The sequence below is a fragment of the Bubalus bubalis genome, chromosome 11, assembly GCF_019923935.1.
Source record: "Bubalus bubalis isolate 160015118507 breed Murrah chromosome 11, NDDB_SH_1, whole genome shotgun sequence".
NCBI lineage: Eukaryota > Metazoa > Chordata > Mammalia > Artiodactyla > Bovidae > Bubalus > Bubalus bubalis.
The window spans coordinates 88,940,109-88,954,951 of record NC_059167.1 but is presented as its reverse complement, the minus strand read 5'-3'; the positions used below and the strand labels follow the sequence as shown (position 1 = coordinate 88,954,951).

The 14,843-nt window shown below is 46.4% G+C and overlaps 1 long non-coding RNA gene across 1 annotated transcript; it reads right to left on the bottom strand.

Annotated features, from left to right (window-relative positions):
* Nucleotides 1-4,438: 4,438 nt before the first annotated feature.
* Nucleotides 4,439-14,729, bottom strand: LOC123464707. Its single transcript, XR_006639751.1, has 2 exons — nt 14,392-14,729; nt 4,439-4,739 (listed from the first exon to the last, which is right to left on the bottom strand). It is a non-coding gene; the product is annotated as an uncharacterized LOC123464707 (long non-coding RNA).
* Between the last annotated feature and the right edge of the window lie 114 nt (nt 14,730-14,843).

Sequence of the window (14,843 nt, the reverse complement as noted above, 5' to 3'; positions counted from 1 at the left end):
TAAGTACAGCACTTTCACAGCATCATCTTTTAGGGTTTGAAATAGCTCAACTGGAACTCCATCATCTCCACTAGATTTGTTTGTAGTGATGCTTACTAAGGCCCACTTGACTTTGCACTCCAGGATGTCTGTCTCTAGGTGAGTGATCATGGTTATCTGGGTCAGGAAGATCTTTTTTGCATAGTTCTGATTATTCATGCCACCTCTTCTTAATATCTTCTGCTTCTGTTAGGTCCATACCATTTCTGTCCTTTATTGTGCCCATCTTTGCATGAAATGTTCCCTTGGTATCTCTAATTTTATTGGAGAGATCTCTAGTCTTTCCCATTCTATTGTTTCCTCTATTTCTTTGCATTGATCACTGAGGAAGACTTTCTTATCTCTCCTTTTTATTCTTTGGAACTCTGCATTCAAATATATATCTTTGACATAAAAGGTATATCTTTCCTTATCTCCTTTGCCTTTAGCTTCTCTTCTTTTCTCAGCTATTTGTAAGGCCTCCTCAGACAACCATTTTGCATTAATGCATTTCTTTTTCTTGGGGATGGTCTTGATCAGCACCTCCTGTACAATGTCGCAATCCTCCGTCTATAGTTCTTCAGGCACATTGTCTATCAAATCTTATCCCTTGAATATTTGTTGCTTCCACTGTAAAATCGTAAGGGATTTGATTTAGGTCATACCTGAATGGTCTAGTGGTTTTCCCTACTTTCTTCAATTTAAATCTGATTTTTGCTGTAAGAAATTCGTGATCTGAGCCACAACATCTGGTTTAACTAAACTCCTTCAGCTTCTGGAGCTGGTTCTTTCACAGGAAGACCCTGGGATCAGGGGAGGGAGGGGCTCAGGAGCTGTTATGTAAAAGAAGATACAGTGTCTGGCAAATCACCTTTGTTGTTATGACTGTCCCAGGTACTCAAGTGTGGGAAAGAGAGAAGATGCTAAAAGTTGGCTTCTGTTGGCCCACCACCAAGTGTGTGCTGTGTGTGTGCTAAGTCGGTTCAGTCGTGTCTGACTGTTTGCCACCCTATGGACTGTAGCCTGCCAGGCTTCCCTGCCCATGGGATTCTCCAGGCAAGAAGACTGGAGTGGGTTGCCATGCCTTCCTCCAGGGGATCTTCCTGACCCAGGGATTGAACCTGCATCTCTTATATCGCTTGCATTTGCAGGCAGGTTCTTTACTACTACTGCCACCTGGGAAGGCCTTCACATCTACTCTGTCAGGTGAGTTCATTACCTCATCTTGTAGTGAAGGCCTGAATCGCAGAGGAGCTCTGTGATGTGCTCAAGGTAGATGGGGAGTGGATCATAAACCTCGGAAGTGGGGTTTGCATTTGCAGAGGACCCTTGGACATAAGGTCTTAATAGAATTCCTGGAGATGCTGGGAAAGGAACCTTAGTCCTTGACTCCTAGTTCAAGAAATCCTGGTTTCAGCAGAATGTTTCTCAGGTGCTGCTTCTAGTCCCAGACTGGAGTATATTGGTCCCATGGAACATGGGAACTACATTTGACTTCTCTCCAGGACTCTGGACTGTGGTACCCGGGCTGTGTGGTCACAGGGACCCCTTTGTCCTCTTTACCAGCTTCAGAATGATGGGCCCTAGGTTGGAGAGGCTGTGGCTATTGCATGGTGCAGTCCTTGTCCTGGGGGCCTTTTCTCATCGCCTTGCATGAGGACAGGGCTGGGACAAGACCCTGAGACACCCTGAGAGATTCAGTCTCCACATACCACATTCGGGCAAAAATAGTCTAGACTTGATAATGTGCCTCCCATCCATGTGTGCTGAACTCAAAAGTAGCTTTTTCTAGAAATTCTGCTTTTAAAATCCTGCGTGAATGCAAGAAAGTTGAATTTTTCTCCTTAGCTGCAAGAGGGGCAGGAGGGGGAGGGTGCTTTGCAGTGGTCTTAAGCCCCTTCTTGCTCTGCCTCCTGGGTTCCCCTATCTGCCAGGAGGGTCTTACACATAGTGGGTGCTCAAGCCCCATATTCTGAATTGAATGATGTGTGCTCGCTTCCTAAAGAGAACTAAGTCTAAGCTGTACTGTGTGAGGTGTGGGCAGAGAGTCTGTGCCAGCCTAGCTGGGGCATACATGTGCACACACACACCTACACACACATGCACGGGGAGGAGGCATAGGAGGACAATGTGTGTGGACTCATCCACCCTCCTTAGCTCCAGCTTAAAGGGACAGCAAAATTAAAACGTGTTGTTCCCTCTCCTAATTAATATCTGAGTCCAGGGGTCTTCTTTGGAGTCCAATGGTTAAGACTTTGCCTTCCAGTGGGTAAGGGTTCAATCCCTAGTCAGAGAACTAAGATCCCATATGCCTTGCCGCCAAAAATCCAAAACATAAATCAGAAGCAATATTGTAACAAGTTCAATAAAGACTTCAAAAAAATATCCAAGTTTGGGATCCCCACACTTACCCAGGTGCTAACTGAGCCCTGATGCTGACTGTCCTTTACGGACAAGTTTCTCACAGAAGGATCAACTGCTAGCCCTGAAGTGAATGGCTAGAATGCTGGGCCTGGAACCCACGGCTTCACAGAAGACGCAGTTCCATAAAGGGGTTTTAGAGTTTCCTGATACAGCCCCAGGCAGATGCATGATATGGGTATGCTTTCCTACTTAAAACCAGCTCTGCTTAAAAAATAACATTGGAGGCAAAAATACACTTAATGAAGGTGTGACACACCACAAAACCACGGCCAGTGGGGTTTGAGTTTGAGAGGGAGTGTATAATTGTGTGTGTTTTAGACATTAAGGTAATGTGGCCTCACTTGGAAAAATCTGAGGGGAGTAGAGAGCGACCTGTAAAAATATGAGTCCATGCTGGTTGGGACTTTACCTCCACCCTTGCTAGCTAAACTGTAGGATAGTTAGTGTTTGTGTACGCTCATTATTTTCCTTCATTCCATCAAATATTTATGGGAAGACTGCTTTGTGTCAGGCAGTATCCTAGACACTTGGTGACATACCTGTTAATTAGACAGATGAGTTCTGATCTGTGTATTCAAGTCAGTGGGAACAGCACTTGTCTTTTCTGGCTCTTGAATTAACCTACCTGCTACCCAAGGGCAGGAGGCCAGGCTCTCCTGGAGGCGTTTTTTCCACCCATCGTCCTGAACAAAGGTGCCTACGATGGAAGCTGAGGCATGGGGCCCAGCAGGCTGACAAATGCACGCCCCTTCCATCTTTCACCCCCTCTCCTTGGCTTCTCTCCTGGGCCTCCTGGGCGGCCTTGGCAGGAAGGGGCCCCGAGAGTTTAGCTGTTGATTGAAGCTGACAAGGAGTCGAGGTGTTTTCCTCCCACAGTCATTTGCATCGAGTTAGGGGATTCCCAGAGACCAGAGGATGCGTCTTTATCAGTGAATTAGAAGGTCAGAGCTACAAGAGGCACAGAGGCAAACAGGCTCCAACTGGAGGAATGGCAGCTCCGTGGCAGAGTTTAAAGAAGGATCCCAAGGCAGAAAAGAACTCAGAAAGCCATTCTGCCATGACGTCTGCCATGCGTGCAAACAAGGGTGTTTGAGTCTTGTATTTAAACCCAAGGCCACTCCAATCCCTTCCTTTCACAGACGAGGAAACTGAGAGTGGGGATGTAAATAATAATACAATACAAGCTAGAGCAGGTCCATTGATAGAACCAAACTCTCCACCATTCCCAACCCCAGCACTCCAGTCAGTCAGTTCTTCTGCCACTTAACCAGGTTTCAAGCCCTTCATAGAGAATTCCTCCCCAAGTCACAACCAGTCTTTTCCTCTGTGGGTGGGGCTGGTCCAGATCAGGAGTTCACCATCATAAAGCATACTGTCCCTATGTTCCTTTTGGCCCCTGACATTTCCTAGTAATTGTTTGGAGGCAGTAAAATACAGTGCAATGGAAGATGAATCCATACCAGGAACTACAGGATTGGGGTCCAGGTTGCCTGGATTTTAGCAATTGGCACCTCAAGCCAATCTTCACGTAAATCCTCCCACGCATTTCCTACAGATTGGCTTTCTGACATCCCCTAATCCAGTGGCCAAACGAGCATGGGGCTGAGAGTCTGCAGTGTAAGTCAGGATTCTACATTTTAGTTATGAGACCATGGGCACATCATTTAATCTTTCTGGGCCTCAATTGCCTGACTATTAATTCAATCCATCACCAAACTTTTATTGAGTACTTTCAGTGGGCTCAAGCACAGGTGTTGGGGTGAGAAAAATATGACAAGGTCTTTGATCTTCAAGGCATTTAAAATCTACTATAATGAATTATTAAGATTGGTGCAAAAGTAATTGTTGAAATTTGCTGCTTGATATTGGGATACTTTCTTAAATAAATGTGATTATGTTATACATCATTTTAATGCACATTTCTTTCATTTTTTTTTGCTAATGACTTATTATTTTCTGTTTATTTTAGATTAGGTAAATGATATTAGACAAAAAGCAAATTTGAGCAGTTTTCTTATTTGAGTTCAAAATGTTTTGTAAAGCAGCAGAGACAACTCACAACATCAACAATGCATTTGGCTCAGGAACTGCTAATGGATGTACAGCGCAGTGGTGGTTCAAGAAGTTTTGCAAAGGAGACAAGAGTCTTGAAGATGAGCACAGTGGCTGGCCATCAGAAGGTGACAACATCGACCATTCTCTGGTTGTTCAGCATTTGAAGCAAATTCATTTCAGTTCAGTCGCTCAGTCATGTCCAACTCTTTGCAGCCCCATGGACTGCAGCACGCCAGGCCTCCCTGTCCAAATTAGAAAGGTAAAAAAACTTGATGAGTGGGTGCCTCACGAGCTGACCACAAATCAAAAAAAAAAAAATTGTCATTTTGAAGCGTCATCTTCTCTTATTCTACACAACAACAAACCATTTCTTGATGGATTGTGATGCGAGGCAAAAAGTGGATTTTATATGACAACTGGCAATGACCAGCTCAGTAGTTGGACCAAGAAGAAGCTCCAAAGCACTTTCCAAGGCCAAACTTGCACTGAAAAAAGGTGATGGTCACTGTATGGTGGTCTGCTGCTGGTCTGATCCACTACAGCTTTCTGAATCCCAGTGAAACCATTACTTCTGAGACGTATGCTCAGCAAATCGATGAGATGTACCAAAAACTGCAATGCCTGAAGCCAGCACTGGTCAACAAAAATGGCCCAATTCTTCTCCACAACGACGTCCAATGGCATGTCACACAACCAACGCTTCGAAGTTGAATGAAATGGGCTATGAAGCTTTGCCTCATCCACCATATTCACCTGACCTCTTGCCAACCGACTACCACTTCTTCAAGTATCTCAGTAACTTTCTGCAGGGAAAACGCTTCCACAAACAGCAGGAGGCAGAAAATGCTCTCCAAGAGTTCACTGAACTCCGAAGCAGGGATTTTTATACGACAGGAATAAATCAACTTATTTCTCATTGGCGAAAATGTGTTGCTTGTAATGGTTTCTGTTTTGATTCATAAAGATGTGTCTCACCCATAATGACTTAAAACTCATGGTCCAAAACCACAATAACTGTTCCACAATCTTTTAACAATAACCTTTAATAAATAAACAGATAAATGCATGAATAAGCCCTAAGTATGAGCTTAGAGGTCTGAACAGGATAGAGGAGGAAAGGCTTCGTGAAGTGGGTGCTGCTCCAACCTAGACTTGGATGGAAGGAGTGTTCAGCTAGTTGAAGGGGTGGGATGTGGAGATGGGAGGGATGGAGAGGACACCAAAGTCAAGAAGGAGTGGTGTGAGCAAAGACACTGTGGTGGAAAGGCCCAGGGATGTTTGTGATGTGCCTGGAGAAAGGATGCGATGCGGGTGAAGCAAGAGAGTTGAGGCTGCAGAAGACTGGCCCCATCACTCAGCGCCTTCACTCCATATGAAACACTATGGATTCTGTTCTCTAGAAGCGTGCTGTCCAACAGGGCAGCCACACATGGCTACTGAGCACTTGAAATGTGACCAGTCCAAACTGAGATGCAAGCAGAAAGCACACAACAGATTTCAAAGACTGCACAAAAAAAGAATACAGAGATAATTTTTATAGTGTTTACATGTTAAAATGATATACTGGATATGTTGGGTTGCGTGCATGCTACGTTGCTTCAGTCATGTTAAACTCTTTGCCCACCATAGCCCACCGGGGCTCCTTTGTCCATGGGATTTCCCAGGCAAGAATACTAGAGTGGATTGTCATTTCCTCCTCCAGGGGATCTTCCTGACCCAGGGATCGAACCCCCATCTTCTGTGTCTCCTGCATTTAAGGTAGATTCTTTACCACTGAGTCCTATGTTGGGTTACATCAAATATATTAACTTCACCTGTTTATTTTTCCTTTTTAAAAAATAACGTAGCCTCAATAACATTTAAAATTACATGGGTCACTCGCATATATTTCTACTGGACAGCACCGCTGTAGACAATTGAAAGCATTCTTTATAAATTACCGAAAGCATTTTTTTACAAAGCAGGGAAATGTAGATGCAATTTACACTTCTGGAATGCTCACTCTGGCTGCAAGTAGAGAAGGAAGACAATTAGAAAATAATTGTAATAATTGGTGGTGGGCAGTGATAGGGGCCTGAATTAAGATGGAGGCTGGGTGATGGGAGGCAGATCCTAAAGGGTTTGGTGGCAGATTGGATATAGGGGTGAAAGAGGGGAGGAGTTCCCAGGTTACTGGATTATTGGAGACAATGGTGATGCCCCTGAGGATGGAGGGCTGAGAAGCAGGTTCACGAAGAAAGCTGACGAGCTCAGTTCTGAACATGAACTTGAGATGACTGTGGGCCTCTAATTCCAGGTGACAGTTTGAGACTTGAGCTCAGGAGAGGGGTTGGGTTGGATATTTAGATTTTGGGGCCAGTTTTTAAAGATCAGGCAAGACTCAAGCAGAATAAGATCACCCAGGGTTGTTGTTTTTGTTTAGTTGCTAAGTCATGTCCCTCTCTTTGAGACCCCATGGACTGCAGGACACCACTCCTGTCCTCCACTACTTCCCAGAATTTGCTCAAACTCATGTCCATTGAGTGAGTGATGCTATCTACCATCTCATCTCTTCCTGTCCCCTTCTCCTTTTGCCTTCAGTCTTTCCCAGAATCAGGGTCTTTTCCAACATCAGGGTTACACAGGGAGAGAAGTCAAAGGAAAGAAGCAAGTGCCTGGCCCCGGGGAACACCAGCACCTATGAGAGGGCAGGTGGAAAAGATTGAAAAGTGTTTCCTCGTATTGCCTGCCAATAACACCGCCCTGTGATTCCTCTGCCCTGTACTCAGAGATCTTTCACTAGAGACCCTTTTTCACTTTTTGATTTCAGAAGAAAACAAAAAATGTCACAGCAAAAGCTGAAGCTCCCTTGAGTGGAGCTATTGATGACTAAGTCAGATGACAAGAAAAATTCTGCCCCAGATTCAGTCTCACTTTATAAAGCTGTTAGGATGAGGATAAGCTGGTACAGTAGCTTTTCAGGGGGCCATTTGGTAATGACTCCATAAGTAGCCATTCTCCTTCTAGGGACTTACTGTAAGAAAATAATCAGACACACAAATGCATATGTACAAAAGTGTTTACAGCATCACTTTTATAATGCTGAATAAAACTGGGAGCTACTTAAATGTCCACTTGTGGAAAACTGGCTTCATACATTATGATAGACCCATGTGACAGGCTGCTCAAAAGGCATTCAAAATAGTGGAGTAATAGAAAAAGATGTTCATGATATATTTAGTGACAAATCAGGGGGTTGCAGTGTGATTATCTCTAGTCTGTGGTCATTGTTTGTCCTCATCATGGTTAAGAACAAGGACTGTCCAGCCGGTATCTTGGCTTGTCCGAGCAAGGCCAGTCTCTGAATGTCACCTCATCATGTCTCAGTGTCCTCTTCTGGAAAGGGCAGGGTAATGACACCAGCCACAGGCAGCTGCAGAAACTAAATGAGTTAATCTCATTCATCTGAAGCACTGAGAGCAAGGCCTAGCATTCGTGAGACGTCAGTATGTGTTAGCCTTTATTATTACGTTTAAAGACGTCTTTATTGAGCTGTAATTCACTTATACCATTCACCCACTTAGAAATGAACAAGCCAGTGGGGTTTAATATATTCAAAGAGCTGTGCAGCCATCACAATAGTCAACTTCAGAATATTTTCATTCCCCCAGAAAGAAACTCTGGACCCCTTGGAAGGCACTCCCAGCCCACCCTCTACCAGGCCCCCAGCAACCTGTGATCTACCTCTGCCACTGTAGATTGGCCTATTCTGGGCAGTTCAGAGAAATGGAATCCTAGAGTATGTGGGCTTTAAAACAGCAACAGCAGCCTAACTCATGTCTTGAAGCTGGTGTCCCTCCCTCTGGTCAGACTGAATTGCTTGGGAGAGGGACAGCTTTTCCCGTTTTATTCCTTCAAGGTCTGAGTCAACCCCAGGAGGTTTGTTTCCAGATGCTGGGGTGTATCTAAGGGACAGAAGATTCTAGATATATGTGTGTTGTTTTGAGAAATGAGGACTCTGTTTCTCTTTTAACATGGCCCATGTTTGACTACACAAAAGCACTAACAAACCACCCTACCCACTGCCCCAAGCATCAGTCACCCTCTTAGACCCGAGCAGACAGTCCAAACCACCCCTGCCTCATTCCCTCCAGGGTCCACATTCCCTGCCCTGGATAAACCCAACTGTGCTTTCACCCTGCACATTGCTGTCTTTCTTTAAAATCTTTGTTTAAATTGAGGTGTAACTTTGATATAGTATCTTCCATTCACTTATAGTGTAAAAATAGCTCGCCAATATATTAAAAAGTAATTTAAGGGCATACAGTCTCACTGCTCTTCTAGAACTGAATTTTTATTTCAGCACACCACTCCTTGCTGGTTGTTTATATGCACATGTGCTTTTAAAAATAAATGCAATTATATGGGCCAACAATCGCTGCTTTAGGGCCACATTGTAAACTGAACTCTGGACCGAGGGAAATCCTGGGCCTGAGCCAAGGCCACATTTGTGACTCTTATTATCCCAGAAAATAGGAAAGAGAAAACACAGTGACCTCTGCAAATATACACTCATACTCGGCACAAAGACAAAGACACAGAAACACATGAACCCAGGGGGAAAAGTCACACCACACATACCCATTTCACTTAAACATATGGGGCTGGGCGCTGTGAAATAATGTGATCTGAACAAGACAGATCTCAGAGGCATGGGTGGACAGAGACATTTAGCACACACACATCTGAATCTCAACAACATCTGTGTAAACACAGTGATCAACACACCAGCACGTACACAGGTGGTATAATCAAGTACACACACAGTCACACACACAACTGTACTCCTACCAGGATCTTCTCCTGGCCCCTGACTCCCAGGCCTACAATTTCTGGACACTGGGAAGGAGCTTCTTCAGGAAAATAGCTCTGTGAACCCTGCCCTGGGCTCCAGCCGCCTGCCCACAGGCCCATCCTTGTCCTCCCTCGAAGCCCTGGCCCCGTGCCTCAGTCTGTACCCAGCGGAAGATAGCAATGCCCACCCCCGAGTCCAGTCCCCACCCCCAAATCTCCTCCTGTCAGACCTGGCCTCTCACCTTACCTTCCTTAGACCCAACACTCAAATCCTACACTCCAACTTCTCTACACCCAACTCCTTCTGTTCCAGCTCCCTTTCCCCAGGGACTGTCTGTAATCAACCCTAGGAACCTTAGTCTGGGGGTTCTGGAGACAGAGGGTCCATCCTGGGCTGGCAGTCAGGGGTCAGCCATCCAGTTTGGACAATAGCAACTTAAATTCTTCAGTCTGTGGTCCATCCTAAGCAACAATAGAAATCATTTTTGGGGACCGAGAATTTCAAACAAGATCCTATCCTGGAAGTCTCTGCCCAGAGGCTGGCCTAGAACAGACCTGCAAAGGGTATTGGTCCCCACACTCTCAGCTGTCAGGTGGGGGCAGCATCCGAGGCTGCAGGTTCCTGGGGGTGGCCCTGGGGCAGGCATTTTAAATAATTTTGACTGGGTTCTCCAAATATGAGAGATCACCATCATTGGTGGGAAGGTGCTGGGAAGCAAAGGCTCTGTCCTGGTTTATTTTGTAGTGGTTTAGATGTTTTGTCTTTTTACTGATTGACTGACTGGATGTGCCATGCAAGATCTTAGCTCCCTGACCAGGGACAGAATTGGTGCCCTCTGGATTGTGGAGTCTTAACCACTGGACCACCAGGGAAGTCCCAAAGACTGACTGTCGAGCGAACTAGAGAATAGTCAGGCTACTGACTACCCTGTGCTGAGTACATTGTACTATTGCAGCTTACGTGTAGAGTGAGGTTAACAGATTCCTCAGCACCACGCAGTACTTCATCATTACACACCCATGGATGTATTTATTTTCCCCCTCTAGTCTCCCCTCCAATTCCTATACGTTTACCCTCAAACACCTATTCTATTGTGTTCAATGTGTATTTTTTCTATTTTTTAATTATGATAAAATATAGGTAACAAAATTTATCATTTTAACCATTTTGAAGTATACAGTTCTGTGACATGGTTGTACAATCATCATTACCATCCATCTCCAAAACTTTTTCATCTCCCATCTCAAATGCTGTACCCATTAATTCCCTTCCTCCCCCTAGGCCCTGGCAACCACCATTCTATTTTCTGTCTCAAAGAATTTGACAGTTCTACATACTTAGTGTAAATGGAATCATATGGTGTTTGTCCTTTTGTGACTGGCTTATTTCAATTAGCACAGGGTCTTCAAGGTTCATGCTCATTGTAGCATGTGACAGGGTTTCTTTCATTTTTAAGGCTGAATAATATTCTATTGTACGTATAGACCATATTTTGTTAATGCATTCATCCATCAATAGACACTAAAGTTATATCCACCTCTTGACTATCACATAATGCTGCTATGGACATGGCTGTACAAATATCTGTGGAATCTCTGCTTTCACTTCTTTTGGCGTATACACTCAGAAGCGAAATCGCTGGATGATGTGGTAATTCCATGTTAACTTTTGTGAGGAACCACCATACCGTTTTCCACAACACTGCATCCATTTTACCTTACCACTAGCATTGCCCAAGGGTCCTAATTTCTCCATATCCTCACCTGCACTTACTATTTTCTCCTTTTTTAAGAGTAGCCATCCTAAAGGGTGTGAAGTGATTCAGTGTGTATCTTTTTGTTTATATGACTTCTTTCAAAATACATAGTTGTTTTGTGCCTATGTAACTTTTTACACAAGTAACATAGCATCTGTGTTGCTATCTTCACCTTGAACTGTTTTTAAGATACAGCCATTTTTTCTCCTGTACACAGAACTCATTGCTTCTCATTTGTGCATAGTACTCTACACTGAGCACCAACTATATCCAAGTGTATTGAAAATGTTCTGAGTGCTTGTAGAAAGCTCTCTGCATGTGTTATTTGATTCCTTACAGTAATCTTAACAGGTAGATTATTATTATTCCCATTCTATAAGGAAACTGATGCACAGAGTTAAGGGACTCGCCTGAAGTCACACAGCTGGAAAGAGGAGACTAGACATTTTAACTCAGGTCCATTTGGTACCACAAAGAGAACTCACATGTGTTAAGTGCTAAAGAAAGAGGGCTAGCTGCACACAGAGGCTCCCTCTCAGGTGAGGGCATTCTGCTGAAAGTTCTAGTCCTCACTAGATCCTGACTCATCTCCAGGTTGTGAATCACCTGCCTTCACCAGATGTCACTTTATGTCTGTGTAAAATGAACACAGGAACAATTTTCTTGCTCTTTCGAGATTTACCACTTATTGATTAAACACCCTTTAGCTAACAGAAAAATCATCAGAATTGAAGGCAGGTGTTTGTTTCTTTCCAGTGTTTCACCCGGGAGCCATGCCAAACACATGAAAATCTTTTGGCGAATCTGCTTGTGAGGCTCCTCCCCCATAGGACTAACTATTCCCAGAAAAACAGAGGCGCTGCCTCCGGCCCCATCCCACCTCTCTTGAACTTTGTGCTTACCCCGATGAAAAATTAACTGGGCTGATGTTTCCTTTCCAAGGACAGCCTCTGCAGAAGCCGGCCTGGCTGGGCCCCAGGAGCACAGGCACTAGAGCAGAGTTCCTCTCCACCCAGAGCCGCCCACCCACTCACCTGCCAAAGTCAGGGAGTACGTGGGGTTCTCGGGCACCCAGAGGAATCTGCTCCTTAGCCCTCCTCACTGTTTTATGAAACTGGACTGATTTCTCTAACTCTTCTAGTGGAGAAACTGAGGCCAGAGGACAAAGAAACGCCCAGACAAGGCACTTGTTGGCCTCACACGTGGAGCCAGCCCTGTTTTCTGCATGCACCAGCTGTACTACCGAGACCAGCAAAGAAAACGCAGGACAGCAAGCTTCAGCCACACTGACTGCTGACTAGTCACTGCCTCCTTTCAGGAAAACGAGAAGGCTGACCAGGGGGCCCTTCACATGTCATGATTCAGAGGCTCGGGGACATGCCAGGCCCTTCCACTACCTGCAAAACTCAGATCTTTCTTAGGCTCCTCACCTTCATAGTGTACATTACACTTCACCACACATGGCTTCTGCACTGAGGGAGATTTTCTAACACCTTTTCTAGATTCATAATAAGAACTGTGTGCTTCATTCTTACAGCCGAGAGAATAGATGCTTGGTGGGGTGAAAGGGTAGAGAGAGCCAAGATTAAAAGCCAGGTCAGTCATTGATGAAGCTTGAGGTCTTTTTGCTGGATGCCTCTCAACAGTGGGACCTACCTGATGCAATGTTCAGGTTAATATGAACGGTTTACACAAGGGCCCGTTTCTCACAAGCACACACCTCCTACCCCTTGGTGCTTCTTTAGGTTGTGAGGCTAGGGCGCTTAGTCTTTCATTTCAGCACTTTCAGAAATGAGTAGGACGGCACACGGAGGTGCTCTGTAGATGTGCATGTCTAACTGAACCCTGCTCCCCACTTTGCAGCCTTCTCCATGGCACTAACAGCGGCCCCAAGGTGTGGCTCTATTCCTTTAGAGTATTGATGGTTGGCGAAGCTTTTTACATCAGACTCCCACAACCACCCTAACAGATTGCGAGGAAAGCTATCTCTAGCCCGTTTTCCAGGTGAGCAAACATTTCTTCTAGTATCACAATAGTGCACCTGTGTAAAGAACTTTGGTTTTGCAGAGCTCCATCTGTGATGTCACCTTCTACCTCTGCAACTCTAGAAGGCAGCTAGCTGGGTGCAGTGTGGGCTGAGGCCTCAGAAATCACTGGTTTGTATCCTAACTCTGCAGCTAGAGCTCTCCAGTATTATAAGCTCTGGGCCTCAGGTACTTCAGCTGTAAATGGGAGATCAGGGACATCTAGTTCAAGAGTCACTGTGAAGAGGGCAGCACTTTCTTCATTCTACCTGGAATGAAGAAAGCCATCAATAAAAGTCTATTGCCTTCCTCCCTTCTCTTTTTCCATGAGAGCCACAGGAAGGGAATGAAACCAGATTATAGTGGCTGCTGGTTAGTTCCGAGGACTGGCCAGGAGTGGGGAGCAGGTCATTAAGCCCCATTTGGGGTTCAGGGGACTCTCCTTTAAGGTCCAAGCAGGCAGGGAATTAGGAGGGGAGCCCTGGGCTCAGCCCCAGCAGCTGACAGGCTTGCCAAAGCTCTTTCTCTCCTTCCAGTCGGGGACCCCTGCAGCTTCTGGGCTGACTTGTGGATTAGGCCACACCTCACAGGGCTCTGTAACTCCCCACCCGCTCGAGGGTTTGCGGATCACTTCTTTCTCACCAAGGGAGTTTCCTGCTGTTAAAAACAAACAAAGGCTAAGAGGTCTGGTAGGGGAGGGGCTGCAGGAGAAAGGCCCTGGGGGCCTGGGGTAACTCCGGACTACCGCAGAGTGAGCGGTCTGTGGGTAGACGCCCCTGAATTGCGTTGGCGGAAAGAAAAGCTCCAGAGCACGCCCGATATCCTGGTGTTCCTTTGCTTCCCACCGAAGCTAATTTGGAATATATAAGGTCCCCAAAGACTGCCCTTTTGCTCCACTTCTTGCGAGTTCACAGCTTTGAAAACAAAACTCTCTCTCCTATTTACTGGCTGTTGAATTTCGGATACTTTGTTTCCCATAGGATTCCAGCATCCTGTAATGAAACTTTTCCTCTACAGATAAGTTCTAAGGCTCCCCCATTCATTTCTTCCTGAGCTTAAACGAATGACTCTGAGGCCCATTTTCTGCGGGGCACTTGATGCCCAAAGGCCCAAGGGACCCCTGACTCCAGCTATTATCCGGGGAGTCACTGGGGTCCCCAAATCGGCACTTCTGAGAGCCTCTCCCTAATCCGGCCCTGGGGCTCTAAACTGGAACGGTCTCACAGGTGCGAGAATAAAAACAGCCCCCCGAGTCCCCGGGCGCCGCCACGGCCCCTGACCGGGATCGGCGCGCCAGCGTCCTGGTGCGCGCCCCGACTTCCTGGGCCTCAACCTTCCGCGAGTCCTCCCTCTAGCCGGGGTCCTCCCAGGAGCGCACCGCCTGCCTGTGGCCAGCCCGCTCTCGTTCGTTCATGCGAGTCTAACCCTCGGGCCCGCCACTCCAGCTGAGTTTCCTGAGTGTGGGTTCCGAGAGCGGACGCCACGACCCGAGCCCGGCCCTCCCGCCAGGGGCCCTTCTCGCCGCTTCGTTCCCACGACTTCCTCCTGGCGTCCGCTGGACTTCAGGTCGGGGCCGCGCGGGGTCCTGCGCGCTCCAGCCCCGGCGGCCGCTGTCCCAGGTCGCCCACGTGGGAGTGCTCCGCGCCGGGCGGGGGGAAGGCCAGGAGCCCTCCCGGAGGCGGAGTGGGGGGGCGCGGGCAAGGCGCCCGCAGGAGGAGGCGGCAGGGCGCTG